This window comes from Lathyrus oleraceus, chromosome 6, assembly GCF_024323335.1.
Source record: "Lathyrus oleraceus cultivar Zhongwan6 chromosome 6, CAAS_Psat_ZW6_1.0, whole genome shotgun sequence".
Lineage (NCBI taxonomy): Eukaryota > Viridiplantae > Streptophyta > Magnoliopsida > Fabales > Fabaceae > Lathyrus > Lathyrus oleraceus.
In genome coordinates, this window is record NC_066584.1 from 154,679,967 (window position 1) to 154,701,067 (window position 21,101).

Consider the following 21,101-nt stretch of genomic DNA (forward strand, 5'->3'; position numbering starts at 1 on the left):
CATTGTTGCTTCTTAATGGGAACACATCGCTTGCGTGTGTTATGCTTAGGTCTGACAGGTGAGGCTCTGTTAGGGAAGCCATGAATCCAGTAGCAGAAGGCTTTTATATGTCCAAGCCTGCCCCAGTGGTGACACCTCCACTTCTGGAATATTTTCTTCTGATGATCATTCATCCTAGCTCCTCGATGTTGAGACATCGGCTTTGACATCTGCTTGAACTTCTGAACTTTAGCCTTTGGGCGTCTGTGTTCAGCTCTTTTTCCAAATCCTAGCCCAGATTTGGTTCCAGACTGCTGTCCCACTTTTAGAATTTCTTCCAAGGTGTCAGTTCCCTTATTCATCATTCTGATGGATTTGGTCATCTGGTTCAGCTTGGAGGTCAGCAGGGCTATCTCATCATTTAGCCCTTCTATGGAAGACAGTTGTTTCTGTCTCTCATCTTCCAGTTCCTTGATGAGTTTCTTCTGCTTTTCACCTTGTGCACGCACTTCTGCACTGGTGGTGCACAGCTTCTTATAAGCTGCAGCAAGTTCATCAAAGGTCAGCTCATCTGCACTTGTGTCATCTTCAGAGACACACACACTAGTTAGTGCAGTGACATGTTTGGCAGATTCTCCTTCAGATTCACTTTCAGAATCTCCTTCAGACCATGTGATAGCTAGCCCCTTATTTTGCAATTTGAGGTAAGTAGGACATTCAGCTCTGACGTGTCCATACCCTTCACAACCATGACACTGGATTCCCTTCCCATGGTTGAACTTTTCTTCAGAAGTTGATCTTTTCTTAATGTCAGACGGGATGTTCTTGACATTGGGTCTACCTCTTTGATCAATCTTCTTCATGAACTTGTTGAATTGCCTTCCAAGCATGGCTAAGGCTTCTGATATACTTTCATCACCTCCAGTATATCCTTCTTCTGCCTCCTCTTCAGCATTAGACACAAAGGCTATGCTTTTCTTCTTCTCAGCATACTCACCTAAGCCCATTTCAAAGGTTTGGAGAGAACCAATGAGCTCATCTACCTTCATATTGCTGATGTCCTGAGCCTCCTCTATGGCAGTGACCTTCATAGCAAACCTCTTAGGCAAGGACCTGAGAATCTTTCTTACAAGTTTCTCTTCAGTCATTTTCTCACCTAGTCCACCAGAGGTATTTGCAATTTCAAGAATATTCATGTGGAAGTCATGAATAGTCTCATCCTCTTTCATCCTCAGATTTTCAAACTTGGTTGTCAACATCTGAAGTTTTGACATCTTCACCTTGGAAGTACCTTCATGAGTTACCTTGAGGGTATCCCAAACTTCCTTAGCTAGTTCACAATGGTGCACCAGCCTGAAGATGTTCTTAGTGATTCCATTGAACAGTGCATTCAAGGCTTTGGAATTTCCAAGAGCTAATGCCTCTTGTTCCTTGTCCCAATCTTCTTCAGGAATCTGCACACTGACTCCATCTTCATCAGTCCTCGTTGGATGTTCCCATCCCTTGTTGACAGCTCTCCAGACTTTGCTGTCTAGAGACCTTAGGAAGGCTATCATGCGAGGCTTCCAGTCATCATAATTAGATCCATCCAACATGGGTGGTCTGTTTGAGTGTCCTAAATCCTTGTCCATGGTACTAGAAAGTAACTTCCCTAGATCTCACCCAGAACTTCACAGGCAGGGTGCCTGCTCTGATGCCAATTGAAATTCTAGTTATCAGACTTTGGATGTCACACTGGTTGTTATGACATCCAATTCTGCACAGACAGGGATTATGCAGAACTTAATTGTAAGTGCAGTAAATAACACAAGTAATTGTTCACCCAGTTCAGTCCAACATGACCTACATCTGGGGGCTACCAAGCCAGGGAGGAAATCCACTATTAGTAGTATCAATTCAAAGCTAAACTCACCCGTTTACAACTTATCACTTAATCCCTACCCAATGCAATTTCAATCTTAACCTAAGATCAGAGTTCCTACTCACTCCCCCTCAATCACCTCAGTGATATTAAAAACACTTTGAAGTCACACTTCAAAAACAACTCTTGGTTATGCTTCACAGCTTAAACCAAGATACACAGCACTCACGCTTAAAAGCTTCGAGTGACACAACACTTACAACTCAATGAACACCCTATGCCAAAGCAATCATCTATTTGATAATGACTTGGCTTACAAGATACGTCTAATTCTAGACTCACAAAAATACAGCAGTGAAGTAAGATGGACACACTAAATCTTCACGCCTCAAAATCCCTGAAACTGAATGGAGGAATGCCTTCCTTTTTATATTGCAGCACCTGGGCTTTTGCACCTGTATTTTCCTGAATTTTAGGTCACATAAGTTCCCACAAATTCAATATTTAGGTTGCTAACAAATAGGCTATTTGTTAGGTTCATTGAATGTAGCTTGGTTGTTGATTTCCTGGATTTTCTCTAAGCTGTTGACTTCCTAAAGAATAGCCTGAGAAAGCTGTAACAGAAAACTGAACAACCTACAATTTAGCATATGCTGTCAGGAATGAATGTCACGACATTCAGCTTGACATCAAGGTCCATATGCTGAGTCTGTTTTCCCAGAAAACAGACTGTACAAATCTGCTGACCTGTACATGATCAATATGACCATACTACAGTACCAGCTTACATTAGTAAATGTCAAAGTGTCCAACTTAACATTTACACAATTGGCCTTAAGTTAGTTCTGTAATTCTCTTGAAGAACAAACTAACTAATATGCTGAAGTATAGCAGAACACCACTCTGCCTAATCTTCACCAGCTGCTGTTAATGATGAATGTCACAACATCCAGTTTGACATTCAGTCAGTAGGCCTTATGCCAGGTCTGGTTCTTCCTTGATAACCAGACTGCAAATGAATACTAAGTTCTAACAGAGCTTCTGTTCCTTAGTATCTGTTGACAGGTATGAATGTCACAGCATTCAATAATCCTGTGTTAGCTAGTCCTACAGTAACTACAATGTAGTTACATATACATGTCATGACATCAGTCAAGACATTAGTGTTTTACCATACAATGCAGCCAATTAAACACCTACAAAGAGGACCATTCAAAAACGTAGATTTGACATCCATTCACTACGCCAAATAAGGGAAAAGAGGGTGCTTATTTTGGCCTATAACAGCGCTTTTAAGCGCCCTCTAATCTGGCGCTGGCATAGGTAAAGACAGCGCTTTGTTCTCCTGGAGAAAGCGCTGTCTAAAGTGGCCACATTATAGTGCGCTTTAAGAAAAAAGCGCCCTCTGGAGTGGTCCATAAAGGGACACCTTAGAGGGCGCTTTCTGGAAAAAGCGCCCTCTAAAGTTGTCAGTGTAAAGTGTTTAGAGGGCGCTTTCTGGAAAAAGCGCCCTCTAAAGTTGTCAATGTAAAGTGTTTAGAGGGCGCTTTCAGGAAGAAGCGCCCTCTAAAGTTGTCATTGTAAAGTGTTTAGAGGGCGCTTTCAGGAAAAAGCGCCCTCTAAAGTTGTCAATGTAAAGTGTTTAGAGGGCGCTTTCAGGAAAAAGCGCCCTCTAAAGTTGTCAATGTAAAGTGTTTAGAGGGCGCTTTCTGGACAAAGCGCCCTCTAAAGTGTTAGTTATTTTAAAAAAATTTGTTTGAAAAACAGTGGATATATATTTAATTGGTAACCTGTTCGCATGCTGCAAAAGTGTAAAATTCATATTGATTTCATCCTTTAATCCAATGTTATACACCATTAATCCATTGATATATTCAACATGAATCCATTTATATACAACATTAATCCTCCATATATACAACATTAATATATGATTCTTTGATCAACAATATACAACAACATATTCTCAAAGTACTACAATTAAGAGAATAAAACATAGCAACCAACACCCAGTGACCACTGTATCCAAAAGCTGTCTAGTAGTTCTAACCAATACTAAACAAAAACGCCCATCCACCCATGGTGGCAAACATGTTCTGTATATCCAAAAGCTGTCTAGTAGTTCTATCGCACATCCATACAAAATAAGGCTCAACCAAAACAACAGATGGCAGCATAAGTAGTCCCCTGCAAAAAGAACACGTCCAAATACAAATAACACAGAACTGTCAAAAGGCGATTGAGCAACAAATAGTAAACAATGGCATAAAGTTAAATGACATAGCTAATATTACCTGAATTCCTGCATGGCTGTTAAGGTAAAAATCAAATTCCCTAGGGTGACAAATGCTGGTGTCTACCACGGTTCCTTTGACAATTTAGAACAACAAAATCAGCAAAAAGTGATAAATTCAAATGATAATATATACCAGCTGCGTTGAGAAATATATTGAAAAAACCTGGCATAATATTTCCACTTCTATCGGTCTCTTTGGGGTTGACAGGAAAGAGACGGGTGTGATGTCTCTTTTGGACCACTACAAAAGTAACTTTAGGTAGATACCCATCCTCTATTGAGACACAAGCCTGATGAAAAAAAATTAAAAATTAAACGCATAGAATTTAGTGGTGTATTTTATGAACGACAAAGTAACAAGAAATCAACTTTGAGAAGTCCTAAATTCTGCCTACAACACAGGGCTGCAAAGTTGATGCAACAAAAAACATATAACAATATATGGTAAGTACCTGTATCTCCAACCATATTTTTTCTTTGCCAACCTTCAAGTCCGGACTTCTCCAATTATCACATGTAATCGAAATATGTTGTCGAACAAGGAAACCAATGTAACTTGCCAACATTGAACCCTTATCTTTTGAAGATAGAATTGATATATGTTTAGATGGACATGTTCCATTGTCGTAGAGGGATACTTTCAAATATCCAGTATCATCATCTACGCGAATGAGGCTTGACGACAATAGAGCATCTCCATCTAAACAAATATCCAGCATCATCATTTTACCTGTAAAAAAGAAAACAATTAAAATCAGATGACAAATGTAAAAACAATTAAAATCATAAAAGTCATTTTACCTGTAATAAAGAAAACAATTAAAATCATTTGACCTGTACCTTTTTCACTAAGTTCTCTTTCTTTTCTTGGTTGGAATATGTTCTACATGTCTCTTAACAACACGGACGGTTGGATTGATCCAAATACCCTCATTATGATCATTTCTAATATATGAATCATTTGATATAATATTCTCATCTTGATCATTTCTGGTAAACGATTCAATCTCAACATCAATATCACCTTGATCTCCAGTGTTTTCATCAATTACTTTGTTGGAAAAAAGAACTATAGACCATTTCGTACTTTTCGGATCATTGACATAGAACACTTGTCTAGCTTGAGAGGCTAGAATAAAATACTCATCTTTGTATCCCACCCTATTAAGATCCACTTGCAAAAATCCTGACTTATCCATTCGAATGCCGTTATTATTTTCAACCCACTTGCAACCAAATATAGGAATCTGAAACTTCTCATAATCAAACACCCAAATGCGCTCGATAACACCAAAATACGACAGATTTGCAAATTTGGGGTTTAAGTCCTTCACACTTGATATGTGCATTGCTTCAGCTACCACGGTGACACCACTATTCTGCATAGTACTTTTATCATCTTGTTCTTTGGTATAAAATGTGTATCCATTAATCGCGTATGCGCTATAAGAAAAAACATGGAAACTTGGACCATATGCTAAGCATCTCAACCTTTCTGTTATTGAAGCGGGATCTGAATAATACTTTGAATAAATATGATCCTTAAACCAAGGTATAAAACATCGATTGTGCTCTCGTACTATCCAATTTTCATTTCTATTGGGATTTAAACCTCGGAGAACATCCTTGTGAATTTCAACATACGGCTCAACCTCATTCTCATTGTGCAGAACATACAAATGCACTTGATCCCGTTCGACCCTTGATACTGCCACGATTTTATTTCCAATTAGATTTTTTCCTTCTTTCTTTTCGACAAGCTGAGACTTGGGGAGTCCGATTGACTGAACATTAGACAAATATTCAGTACAAAACTCAATCGCTTCTTCAACAATGTATCTTTCAACCATACAACCTTCTGGTCGACTTCGGTTCTTCACGTACCCTTTTAATATTTTCATATAACGTTCAACAGGGTACATCCATCTCATATAAGCTGGTCCACACAATTGTGTCTCTTTTACAAGATGAACAACTAGATGTACCATTATGTCAAAAAATGATGGAGGAAAAAACATTTCAAGCTCACACAAAGTAATAACGATTTCTTTTTGCAACATTGGTAAGATCGCAGGATTGATCACCTTACTGCAAATTGACTTGAAGAAAGAACACAACTTAGTTATAGAGCTTCTTACTTTTTCTGGAAGAATAGAACGTATACCTATTGGGAGAAAATGTTCCATTATAACATGGCAATCATGGGTCTTTAAACTCTTTAACTTGAGGTCTTTCATAGACACAAGTCTTCTAATATCTGAAGAGTACCCTTCTGGAACTTTAACTTCACTTAGAAACTTACACAATGTTTTTTTCTCCTTTCTAGATAGAGTATAAGCAGCAGGCGGTAGATATGTTCGTTTTCCTTTCTTCAAGGGTCCTAATTCAGTTCTTATTCCCATCGCTATCAAGTCCTTTCTTGCCTTAAGGCCATCCTTAGACTTTCCTTGTATATTGAGTAACGTGCCAATAACACTTTCAAATACATTTTTTTCAATATGCATAACATCAAGAAAATGTCTCACATACAAGGACTTCCAATACGGCAATTCAAAAAAAACTGACCTCTTCTTCCACCCACTTTTGACAAGTGTGTGGGCAAAAGGCTTGCCAAACTGAGTATCCAAATCTTTCACCTTTTCAAAAATTTGATCACCCGTCAATATAGGTGGAGCTCTGCCTTGTTCTGTCTCTCTATTGAACGCCTTTCTCCATCCACGGTAGTGATGATTTGAATTTAAGAATCTCCGATGACCGAGAAAGACATTCTTCTGACCAAACTCCAAGCGCTTCCAATCTGTTTTATCTTCACAAATAGGACACGCACATTGACCTTTTATGCTATACCCTGATAGATTTCCGTATGCTGGAAAATCATTAATTGTGCCAAACAACATCGCCCTCAAGTTGAAACTTTCTTTCCTATATCCATCATAAACCTCCACACCGGTCTCCCACAAAATCTTTAAATCTTCGATTAAGGGCTTCAAGTACACGTCTATGTCATTCCCTGGTTGTTTAGGTCCAGAAATCAACATAGACAACATCATGTACTTACGCTTCATACATAGCCATGGAGGTAGGTTATAAATCATAATAATCACAGGCCATGTACTGTGTGAGATACTCTGGATACCGTGTGGGTTCATTCCATCAGTAGATAATGCCAAGCGAAGGTTTCTTGATTCTTCTCCAAATTCAGGATAATCATTATCAATTTTCAACCACTGTGGTGAATCTGCCGGATGTCGATACTTTCCATCTATAATTCTTTCATCTGTATGCCAGGTCAAGTGTCTTGAATCGGTTTCACTACGAAACATGCGTCTAAATCTCGGAATAACAGGAAAATACCACAAGACCTTTGCTGGAGACAACTTGTTCTTATATCGCGAGACACCGCATTTAGGACACTCATTTAACGATGCATACTCATTTCGAAACAAAACGCAATCGTTTGGACATGCATGTATCTTATCATAGCTCATGCCAATAGAGCACAACATCTTTTTGGTCTCATATGTTCGATTGGGAAGAACATTATCCTCAGGAAGCATATCTTTCAAAAGGGCTAATAACTCTGTGAAACTTTTATCCGACCACCCATTGCCCGCCTTTAAGTTGTACAACTTTAATACCGCAGACAATCTTGTGAATTTAGTGCAACCATCATACAAAGGTTTCTCTGCATCACTTACCAACCTCTCAAACATTTCGGGACAATCCTTAAGATCTCCTTCAAGTGCTTCTGCAATCTCTTCAACTCGATCACAATCGTATGTATCTGCGCCACTATAGTTTGAGGCATAGGTCGTACTATCCCCCGGTTCAACATTCTCGTTACTTTTCTCACCATGCAAATTCCAACATGTATAACTTCGATCAATTCCATGCCTCATTAGATGCGATGTCAACTGAACTGCGTCAACCCGTTTCCCATAACAACAACCCAAGCAAGGACATATCATTCTACTGGGGTCTTCGGCGTGCGCAACGGCAAACTTAACGAATTCTGATACCCCATTCTCGTACTCTCTCGACAATCGATTGGAAGACATCCATGTATTATCCATTACTAATTAGAATAAATAAAAAACAATTTCAGAAGAGTTCAAACACATTTGGACCTAGGTTTCTAATGATACTGGTGTTGACACAAAATCAGATGTTCATAGGTCGTATAACCCATTGCATCCGCAATCATGGTCACTAAAAACCAACCGTCAATTTCCTAGTGCATCCGCTATCATGGTCGAAACAAACGTAGAAGGAGGAAATGCGCAGTAATAAGGTAAAACAGAAATTGGGCAAAGCTAAAACAAAGCAATAACATAAAACAGTAATTGGGAAAAGCGTGTACCTTTGATTGGTAGAAGGAGGAAACGCGCATGTAGATCTAACAGAGGTGGAAGGAAAACGCCTCAGAACCCTAACGTGAAAAAGAACGCTAATAACAGATAGTGAAATAACAAAACGCGCAGTATGTTATAATTTTAATGTTTACTAAAGGGGACATTAGAGGGCGCTTGTGGAAAAAAAGCGCCCTCTAAAGGGGGCCTAAGAGGGCGCTTATGAAAGCGCTCTCTAAGGCTTTCCAGAAGCGCTTTATAAACTGGAAATGTACATGGACTTAGAGAGCGCTTTTTCAAAAGCGCCCTCTAAGGGTAACCTTAGAGGGCGCTTTCACAAAAGCGCCCTCTATTGTTGTCCCTCCATTTTTTTTTGGCTTCACTTTAGAGGGCGCTTTGTTACCAAAGCGCCCTCTAAAGGGGGCCTAAGAGGGCGCTTCTAAAAGCGCTCTCTAAGGCTTTCCAAAAGCGCTTTATAAACTGGAAATGCACATGGACTTATAGAGCGCTTTTTTAAAAGCGCCCTCTAAGGGTAACCTTAGAGGGCGCTTTCTAAAAAGCGCCCTGTATTGTTGTCCCTCTATCTCCTCCTTATTTTTTCGCTTCACCTTAGAGGGCGCTTTATTACAAAAGCGCCCTCTAAAGTGCGCTGTCTATTCCAGTTGTTCGCTCCTTATTTTTTCTCTTCACTTTAGAGTGCGCTTTTGTAATAAAGCGCCCTCTAAGGGGCGCTGTCTATTCCAGTTTTTGGCGTAGTGATTTGGTAAACCATCCAATTATTTCTATGTGCAATACCAACAACCAAACGAATAGTCTCTAATCGAGCCACTGATACGAATACCTCCTCATAGTCTATACCTTCCCGTTGCAAGAACCCCTTCACCACTAATCGAGCTTTGTGCTTGATTACTTCACCTTTGGGATTTGCTTTAACCTTATAGACCCATCGCACACCTATCGGTTTCTTTCCAAGTGGTAAATCGACCAACTCCTAAGTACCGTTTTTCTCAATAGATTCCAGCTGCACATATCCACTTAGGATCACTTAAGGCTTCTTCCTCATTTACCGGTTCAGATTCGGCCATAAGCGTGAAATGAACAAAGTCACCATTGTTATTCACTTCGTTATCTTGAAATCTTTCGTAATCTCGGAGTCTATGAGGCAAGGCTATTTTCCTCACTGGTCTACCATTATTAACAACATCATTTTGCGCTACTGTAGGTGCTGGTACAACGGTGTCGGAAGCCTCCGGATCAGTGATTTCAAAAAACTGTTGCTGCTGTTTTTCTATGAGTAATCGATTACTGCTGCATTTTCTGCACTTTTGACTTCATCAAAAGTCACATCCTGGGTTATAAAGATCTTCTGATTTTTTCCATCGAACAACTTGTACCCTCTAGTAGAGTGATATCCTACAAATATCATCTTCTCACCCTTATCATCCAATTTCTTCCGAAGTTGGTCCGGTACATGACGATATGCAATCGATCCAAAAACGCGCAAATGATTCAAATTCGGTTTGAAGCCACTCCAAGCCTCTTCCGATGTGAGTTTCTCCAGCTTCTTAGTAGGACACCTATTCAACAAGTAGGTGGCTGTAGACACGGCCTCACCCCACAATTCCTTAGGAAAATGTTTCCCACAAAGCATACTACGTACCATGTTCATTATTGTACGATTTTTCCTCTCGGCAACCCCGTTTTGTTGAGGCGTATACGGAGGCACCACCTCACATACAATTCCCTCAAGATCACAAAACTTCCCAAACTCACTAGAGGTATACTCACCTCCACCATCCGTTTTGAGAATTTTGAGCTTCCGACCGCATTGGCGCTCCACCATGGATTTGAAATTCTTGAAAACTCCAAATACCTTATCTTTTCTCTTGATAAGGTATGCCCAAAGCTTCCTACTAAAATCGTCAATGAACGTAAAAAAATATCGATTGCCACCATAAGTCTCTACTTGCATCGGTCCACAAACGTCGGAACATACCACCTTAAGTAAGCCTTTGGTTCTTCGACCCGCATCTTTGCTAAACACGTTCTTGTGTTGTTTAGCCTTCACACATTCCTCACACAATTCAGTCGGAATACTAATGTGTGGCAGCCCCGTTACCATTTCACTTTGTTGCAACTTTCTTAGATCCCTAAAATTAAGGTGATCAAGACGGTAATGCCATAACCACTCATCTCTACTTGCCGCGGTAGCTAGACAACGATGCTCCATAATCTTTAACTCAACCTTAAAGGTTCTATTGGCAGCTGTAACACCTCAAAATTTGCCCTCCTCTTCTTGGGACTAGTTTGGCATATTGCATTTCATTTTTTAGGACATTAGGCATTGCATTTTTGAATTTCATGAAAATAAGAAAGTCATCCTCCAAAGTCTTTTCAGAAGATGGAGAAGCTACATGATTCAAGCCTGAGGGTTTCTGTGAATTGATCCTAACCATCTGAGGGTTTGCACTTCAACTAGGGTTTCCTGATCCTTCAATGGTCTTGAGTATAATTTTTGTTTGCGAGGGTATATCACCATCATCATGGTTCTATCATCATCCAGGGTTTCATGATTCATGCTCAGGTTCCTTTGGATTAGGGTTTTGACCTCTGGTCAACCCTTATCAATTGCATTCTTCCAGCTGGGGTTTCTCAAGGAGATGAGGTATTTTTATTGGGATGAGGATCAAATGAGTATCATATTAAGCTTACATGAGTTAGTGGTTCATTTCTGAGCAAATTCCTCAAGTGGTAGAGGCTCAAGCTGATCAGAGCATTTCAAGGTCATTTGTGGACCAAAAAGTCAACTGTGCAAGAGCTGAGGGCTATGAGGTGGGGAAATGAGTTTCAACATCTCGATCATGTTCATAAGAGGTTCATTTGTCATTTCAAACCTCTATCTTGAAGATTTTGAAGTCAGGGCAAAAGTTTCCAAAAATGGAAAGTGACCTGTAATTGGAAGTTTCCAAAAATGGAAAGTTTTTGGTCCATATTCAACTTGATTTTTCAAAATCAAATAAGCTTCAAATGGATTTTTGGTGAACATGAAAGTTGAAGATATTTCTTTCCCTTTTTCAAAAAGTCCTATATCATGTTCATCTGATAATTGGTTGAGAAGTTATGGCCAAATGATCACAAAGTGTACATGGAAGTTCAACATGGCATAACTTTTGATTCAAAACTCCAAATTGGTCCACTCTTTTTGCAAAATGCTTGTTTTGACCAATACTTTCCAAATCAACCATTGCCTTGCATGAAAGAAGCTCATAGGCCAACTTGTTCATTCATGTACATTTTGGAGGGAAATTCAAGAATTTGAATTTGGTTGATTATGCAAGCCATTTGATCATTCCATCATGTTTATTGGATGTTTTTAAGTGAACTTGAAGCATAACATCGCACTGTTCACGTGCACATGTCCATGCATAAGCTCATTTTTCATTTTTTGTAATCCATTTCATAACTCACTAATTTTAATTAACCAAGCCTAATTTGGATTAGCATTGTCATTAACACCTCATATAAAAGCCTAATCATAACAGAATTTGCCATAACAACACATTCTAGATCTGAAAATTCATCTTTCCCTCCATTTTTCTCTCTCTTCAAATCTCAAAATTCTTCACACAAACACACAATTTCTTCATAGATTCATGATCATGGAAGAGTTTTGAGCAAGAAGCATTCATCATTCGTGGCAATTGAGCTGGTTTTGAAGCTATTCAAGTGCATGGACATGGTGATGGAACTTGAAGATTGAGCAAGATCCAAGTGCTTTCAACCATTAATTCTTATTCAAAGCTTCAAATCAAGGTTCAGGAGGTTGATCTGGAGCTGGAGGAGGCCTGAGAACACGATTTCAGTCACTGCCATTCCAAGTAGGTGAAATTTTCGTCCTCACCTTTTGATGTTTCATGAACATGATTGTATAGATCCTGTTCTGGTGATCATGCTGATGTGTTTAGATTTAGAAATGAGCAAGAAATGAGTTAGATCTGATGAATTAAAGTTTCGATGTTGAATTTGTTTTCGTTCGATCCGTAAAATATATGATGAATTAGGCTTAGATATTATGATATTCATGATCCTCGTGGCGAGACCTTTCGAATGATGTATGGTACGACAAATTCTGGAAAAAATTTGCTTCTCCGCCGTGTACACGGCCGGAGAAGACGGTTGTAACCATCGTCGCCGGCTCTGCAACTGTGCGCTAGGGTTTTTGCCCTATCAGCGCTGACTATGCGCTTGCGTGGCATTTCCGTTGGCCAGGATCCTTTTGACTGCCCTGCGTGTGCATTGACCACGCTGATTCGGATGCCAATGCATTAGTGAAACGGTGCGTTTCACAAGCGTTTCTTGATCCTTGCTTCCTGTGTTCGATTCCTGGCCTCGTGTGGTTTGTGAATTTATTTTGAGCGTTCTTCTTGAACCATGTGTGCACCTGTTCGATTCCTGGCAATGTGATTTCTGAATTTCATTTTGAGCGCTCATTTTGATCTTTAGGGCGTGAGTTCAATTCCAGGCCATGACATTTTCTGAATTTAATTGTTATATTCGCCATTGGTCCTTGAGACATGTGTTCGAATCCTGCTGAATGCTCATTCTGATTTCCATGTTGATTTTCATTTTCCATATTTCTTTTGTTATTTCAAATATTTCATGCAACTTCAAAAATCCATAAAAATTTGTAAAATGCTTCAATTTCACTTCAATTTTTTTTCACATTCTTATTTTAATGTCTAGTATTTTTTGATACTAATTTCATGATTTTTGTGTTTCTGGATTTTTAATTGTGCTTGTTTGATTGAACATGATGCCATATTGATATGTTGCATTCATTTGCTTGTGAAATGCTCATGTTTAATCCAATTGCCTTGAAATATTTCATGCTTAATCCTAACATGTGATGTGATTTTATGGCTTTGGTTTGGAATTTTTATCATATTCCATCACTGTTTTAGACACATGAACATATGGTGTGACAATTTGTGTCACATATTTGATGATGCATTTGTGCATTTTCATTTGCCTATCATCTGAGCTCTTCTGGATCTGATTTTTTGCATGATGTATGTTCATAACAGGTTGAATTCACATAAAAATTTTCATGATCAGTGGATGCTTTTCTGTTTTGATTTGGATTTTCTATTTTTGATGTTCAATTTTGATCACTTTGCTTGCCTTTGCTTTACATGATTTGTTTGAAGCATTTGCCTTATGTAACACCTCAAAATTTGCCCTCCTCTCTTGGGACTAGCTTAACATATTGCATATCATTTTTAGATCATTAGGCATTGCATATTGCATATCATGTGGTTACATTGTGCAAGTCATCCTCTTAAGTCTTGATCAGGAGATGAAGAGGTCATGTGCAAGCTAGGGTTTCATTGGACTGGTCATTAATCATCTGAGGATGTGGAGGTCCAAATTAGGGTTTCATGATTCTTAAGGGGGATTGATCTAGATCTTGGTTGAAGTGGTACATCATCATCATCATGGTTCTGATATCAGCCAAGAGATTCAAGTGTTTGATCAGGATACCTTGAGATTAGGGTTTTGACCACTGGTCAACCCTAATCAGTTGCATTGGGCCAATCAGGGCATAGCAAGGAGATGGGGTCTATGATTGATATGGGGATCAACATGTGATTGTATGGAGATTATTGAGGCTAGCGTTTCACCCTTGAGCCATTTCATCAGAGAATTGGGGCTCAGATTGATCAGTGCATTGCCAGATTCATCTATCAGTTGAAAAAGTCAACTGTGGTCAACTATGCTTGATTTTATGGATTTGGAGGTGGAATTGAGTTGGAGACACTTCATTCATGTTGGAACAAGTGTTATTTGACATGTCAAAGCTCAAGAATGGAGAAAATCAAGTCAGGACAAAAATTGCCAAAAATAGAAAGTGACTTGTAATGGAAGTTTCCAAAAATGGAAAGTTTTTGACCACAAAATTACATGTCCAAGGAAGCTTCAAATGAAAATTTGTTCAACATGAAAGTTGTAGATCTTGGTCTCACCTTTCCAAAAAGTCCAAGAACATGAAAATCCCATGTATGGTTGGCAAGTTATGGTCCATTCAATTTCAAAAATGACCCATAATCAAAGTGGCATAACTTTCACATGGAGTGTCCAAATTGAGTGATCTTTTTATGAGCAAACTCCATTTAACAAGTACTTTCATGGTGCATAATTGGAATTCATCAAAAATGGTCAATGCAAAAGGTCATTTTTCAAGTGTGCAATTAAAAATCCAAGGGCAAAATGGTCCAAGTTGAGAAATAATTGGAATTTTGGCATGGGAGTTTTTGCAACACACCACATATGCCAATTAGAGATGGTTTCAATTGTCATAACATTTCAAGGTCCAATATTTGGCTAGGTCACTTTTGAACTTCACTTGAAAATGCATTTTTTTGGTATGACATAGTGAAAATGAAAATTACAAGGCCAATTGATGTGGGACCAATGCCAACACATCACAACTGATAATTGGAGAGTGTGTGAGCTGTCATACAGCTGTCACAAGGCTTAGGGGGAAATGTCCATTTTGCCCTTGCATTGAAAATTGCATTTATGCTAATTACAATTCATTTTTGTTAATTGGAGATTAAGGAGGTGGATTAAGTGGAAGTATTTAAACTTAATCATAACTGAATTTGGATGAGAATCACAAATCACAAGAAACTCTAACAACTTTTCCCTCCAATTCTCCAAATTCATCAAGAACCTTCAAGAACAAAATTCATCCAAACTCCTTCAATTCTTCATCAATTCGAGTGATTCTTTTTGCTGTGTGCTCTATGAACATGGATCTTCAACTGTTTTGAGAAAGCATCTCCATAACCATCACGAATCTCAACTGTTCATTCTTGGTGCATCAATGGCAAATTGCATTTTCTTCCAATAGAAGCAACCTTGAGCTTACCTGATCATTCCAACTACCTTGCTGAGCTTCAATCTTCACCTGTTTCAAGGAATCACGCGCAGAAACCTCAAGATTCAACACTGTCTCCAATTTAAGGTGTGATTTCGAATCTCATCATTTTGTGAATTGTGATATGCGTTCTATAGTGCTTTCCATGTAGATGATCGTGCTAGATGTAGTTTTTGAAATGATGAACTGTAGAGCAAGATATCTTGATTTTAAGATTGGATGTCAAAACCTAAAGCGCTCGATCCGTGAGCTACAGTGAGAATTAGGCCATTTAGATGACATATCCATGATCCTGGCACTTAGACCTTTCCAATGACTATAGGCTTGTGAATTTTTGTTGAAATTTGATGTTCATGCGTTCTTGGCATTTTCTGGAAAAATGATGATGATGATGATGATTTTCTGGAAAAAAAGCTCGTTTGATCCGTTTACTCACATATGCCAATTTGAAAATGTGTTTGGCGCCACTGTTGGCCAATCACAACATTTCCAGGCCGTGTCTCAAAACGGCATCGTTTTGGCTCTGGTGTTAAAAATTACAAATATGCCATTACGCTATTTATTTAATAATTATTCTATTTTCTTTTTCATTCCATTTTTAATTTTGTTACCAAATCTTAGAAAATTGATATCTCATTCAAAAATCATCCAAATTGAGTGCAATTTTTTGCATTATTCTCATGAGAATGTGTAGAATTTAATGGTATTTTTTGTGGATTTTTTGCATGTGTAGAAAAATAAAATGCTTAGGGATTGTTTGATGTGTCACATTTTTGTACACTTTGCCATTTTCATCATGAAATGCTCATACTTTCAAAGAAATGAATGAAAATTTTTGTGCTTGTTCTGGATATGCTGATGGTGATTTTCATGTAGAGTTTGTGAATTTTGGATACTTGGTTGATTAGATATGAATTTTTGGAGTAAGGTGTGACAATTTGTGTCACACCAAGCTAGGTCAACTTTCTGATTTTATTTGCATGACCTAGGATTGTTGAATTGCTCCAATTTTTTGCGTGAATGATCATTGATTTGTCAAGATAACATGTGATTTTTGCTGGAATTTTTGATATCATTTTCTAATTGATTGATAATTTTCTTCACTGTATGCTCATTTTGTGAATTTATGTGACACATGTTGGCATTTTGCTTGTGAAATTCTCATAGTGTATTGGATGAAGATGAAATTTGATATGTGGATTGTAGACACATTGTAGGACATCATGATTTTGGTCCCATTCATTTCTTAATTGTTGTCACTGTTTTATGAATTATTGAAATGGATGCTTGCTTGGATGTCTTGAATTGGCTTACATAATTGTGTCTGGACTTTTTGATTTTCATTGACCTACTTTCTTTTGTCCAATTGAGCTGAAAATTGACATGCTACTTGTTGATTTTGTCCTGTTTAGGTGTGTATTATTTGAGGATTTTTGGAATTGTTTTGGTATGCCTTTGATTGAAGTCATTCTGTTTGGACTTTTGGTGTTGTATTTGACCTAGTTTGTGGTATATTGTGCATGAATTGATATTGGTGAATGGTATAAGCATGGGACCAATTGCATTTGCTTTTGAATGGTTTTAATTTGATTTTGGATTGGTTTTGCTTGCTGTTTAGATTTTTTTTATCCCTTTGGACCCTAGGCTTGGCCTAGTGGTCTAGTTTCTCACATTTGGTGTGGATTTTCAGGATGAAATGCACAATGCTTAAGGAGATTGCTTCAAGGCAATTTGAATTGAGTTTGGTTGATGTTTATAAACTAACTTGACTTTGTTTTGTAGGGATTGATGCTTGAGCTTGAGCTTATAGCTTGCACTTATGTGCATTAACTTGTGTTGTCTGTATAGATTGACTTTTGCTGTTTATTGTTTGTCTGTCTGAGTACTGATGATACTTGATTGATTTCAGGTACATTAAGTCGCTTACAGTTCTTTAAGAACTTGCTTGCTGCTGCTTGGTTTTTAAACCACTTGAGGTAGGACTTCTATTCTTCATGTAGTCTGGAAGACCTGGCCTGTTACTTGGCCAGGCAACTGTCTGAAGTCCTCCTTAAGAGGCGATGTTTGTGGTTGTTTACATTTGTGCCAAGCAGGTAAAGACCTCTATGAGGCAATTGGTGGATCAAAGGGATATGCAATCTATCCCCCACTATTCTGTGAGTCGTCCTCTGCTCACACGGCTGTGTGTTGATGCATTGGGACACAAACCCAAGATCTTGTACTTTGTACAGTTGTGTCAGAGTCTTGAGCGTAGAAGGGTCCCTCCATTCTGGACCCACGCTCCTTTGTCTGAAGCTCTCCCTGGTCAGGGATAAGAGCTGTGAAGTCTAATCTTCACTCACCTTTCATCTGCTTCACCTTAGCCCCGCAATGGCAAGGTTAAGAGCGAACACTACCCATGTACAGATGACTTGCTTCGGCAGTCAAACCCATTGTTTGAGCCTCACTTGACTGGATATAGTGTGTGCTTTGTGAATATTTGAAATGCGGTTTGCTTGTATGCTTGTATGCTTGCTTTCTTCCTGGATAGGATTAGCTTGCAGTTGTGCAAGTAGGTAGAAACCTCAACGTAGGGCAACGATACATGACAACACTAGGCTCGAGTCCAGCTCCCTGGTAGTGTGTCTTCCCTTGGTTTCTGGCTAGATTTTCTTTCCCTTTAAGGGGAACTACATCGCCCTGATCCTCGTTCCAGACGAGGTATGTAGGCAGGAGGTCGTGCGAGACCTCTCCGGGCACTTTTTTTCTTTTTGTGTGTGTTTGCCTGTTATCTTCTGGCATGTGTTTTGGTTCGGATGCCGACGTAAGTCCAGTGATTGGCGGTCGGGCTCCCCGTTTGCCTTCTGGTGTGTGTTTTGGTTCGGATGCTGATGTAAGTCCAGTGATTGGCATTCAGGCTCCATGTTTGTCGGTGTGTCTTGTTTGGCGTGCGTGAGCCGAACTACAGCAGCTCTAATTCTCGTTCCAGACGAGATATGTAGGCATAGGATGCGATGTCCTATCGAGCTCCCTTCCCTTAACCCCACCTGTGTTGTCTTCGGTGCGTGTGTGTGTGGTGTTTTAGCAACCTTTTCTTTTCTTAGAGCATGGATCCCGTCGAGTACGACGGACGTGAGGGGTGCTAATACCTTCCCCTTGCGTAACCGACTCCCTTACCCTTTCTCTTTGGTCGCGAGACCATTTCCTTTCCAGGTTTCTCTGAGCGTTTCCTTTCCCTATCTTGGGATAAATAACGCGCAGTGGCGGCTCTGTGTTGTTTTGTTTTAGCCCGCCGATTGTTTTTTCGCGGATGCGACACCTTATGATTTGGTTTTGGTCCTTTTGAGGACACTTTCTTGTTTGTTTAAATGTGCTTCGTGTGAAATATTGACTTCTGTTTTGGTCATTTGACTTGCCTTTGACCCTAGTCTTTGAACTAGTGGTTTGTACTCACCAATTGTGTTTTGTGTTTCAGGTATTGAGCATTTAACACTAATGTTTGGTTTGGTCTCATTACTTGAGATGCAAGTTGCTTTGATTACTAACTCTTGTTGTCTTGTAGGTCAATTGATGTGATGAATTCACTTGAGTTCTTGCACTTATGACTTGCATTGTGTAGATATTGGAAAGTTCCACTGTTGTTGTTTGTTGGTTTTCTGAATACAATATTAACTATTTGGCTTTTGTACAGGTACATTAGTTGCTTGCTAGATAGCTTTTGCTTAAGCTTTGGAGTGTGGTTGATACACCACTGAGGTAGTTTAGCCTTCTCACTCCATGTAGTCTGGAAGCCCTGTCGCTTTTTTGGCAGGCATTTGGCTGAAGTCCTCCTTAAGAGGCAATGTTTGTGTTTGTTTACATTTGTGCCAAAGACCTCTAAATGAGGCATGATATTTGTTAAGTCCTCCTAAGTGAAGAGGCAATTGACAGATAGAAGGGACTAGTAGCCAGTCCCCTGTTATTCAGTGAGTCGTTCATTATGCTCGCACTACGTGCTGATGCTCTTGAACATAACCCAAGATCTTGTATAGTGTCAGTCAAGTGGAATAGGGTCCCTCTTTCTGGACCCCCACGCTTTCTTTGATTTGAGCTCACCCAGGCCAGGGTTAAGAGCCATGAGGTCTAGCCATCATTACCATTTTTGATCTGCTCACCCTGACGGTCAATGTCAGTGGTTAAGAGCTTCAGCATACCCCTACAGTTTTGGCTTGTTTGTCGAGGTTGATATGACCCCTTGACTAAAGCCCAACCATTTGTCTGAGCCTCTTGTTTGTATATAGTGTGTGATGCTTGATCATTTGTGATTGGTGTTTATTTGCTGCTTGAACTGACTTGCTTCCTGTGTGAGTTAGATGCATGATTAGAGACCTCAACTTAGGGATATCTGATTGCATGACAACTTTTAGGCTCGAGTCTTAGTCTCTCTATTAGTTTGTTTGCTTCCCTGGTCTCTGGTTAGGAGAGAGTTTCTCCCCTGTTAAGGGGAACTACGTCGCCCTGATTCTCATACCAGATGAGATACGTAGGCAGGAGATCGTGCGAGATCTCTCCGGGCAACCTTTTCTTTTTTTCTTTTGTTTTTGTGTGTGTTTTTTGTGACAACTATTAGGCTCGAGTTCCAGACTCCCTATTAGCTTGTTGATATGATAACCTTTTGCTTTGGTGTTCGCTGGTTAGCGTGTGCTATTGTTTGGAGTCGGATGTAAGTCCATGTATTGGCATTCTGTTTCCTGGTTTGTGTTGTTTGTTTGGAGTCGGATATAAGTCCATGTATTGGCATTCTGTTTCCTTTTTGTTGTCAGGAGTCGGATGTAAGTCCATGGATTGGCATTCCGTTTCTTGTTGAGTGTTTCTTTTGACGTCTCAGTGTCTCCTTTCAGTGTTTTGTTTCGGCGTGCGTTAGCCGAACTACGAGTGTTCTGATTCTTACTCTGGATAGAGAAGATACGTAGGCATAGGATGCGATATCCTAGCGAGCATGTTTCCTATTTCCCCGAACTACGTTGACTCTGATGTTTGTTTCTGACAAACTACGTAGGCCCAGGATGCGACATCCTGCCGAGTCCCCTTCCTCCGTCTCCTTTCACCTGTTTATTATTCCAGTGTGTGCATTCTCTTTGAGCAGTTATTTGGCAACCTTGTCCTATTCTTTTGAGCGTGGATCCCGTCGAGTACGACGAATGTGAGGGGTGCTAATACCTTTCCCTTGCGTAACCGACTCCCGTGCCTTGCAATCTCTGCTCGTAAGACCGTTCCTTTTCCCTTTCTTAGGTTAGTCCTATGCTTCCTTTCCGTCATAGGATGAATAGCGTCAGTGGCGGCTCTGTAAACTTGTTTTTTTCCGCCGGTTGTTTTTTGCGTTGCGACAGCAGCCATCAACGCTTTTAAAATCAACACACCATTTGAATCCAAAACGCGTAAAATCTTGTCCTCCAAAAGAATTTTGTATCGTCTTTCAAGTAATTGGCTAATGCTTAAAAGATTACACTTAATTCCCAGTATACACAAGACATCTTTGATCCTTGAATGTCCACCATTCCTTTTTTCGATCAAAACATCTCCTACCCCTTCAGCGCTTAAAGTGGTGTCGTCGGCAAATTTGACTTTACTTTTTGCCGCTTGATTGATTTGCACAAACCAATCTTTTCGACCCGTCATATGTGTTGAACAACCGAAATCCAAGTACCACTCATCTCT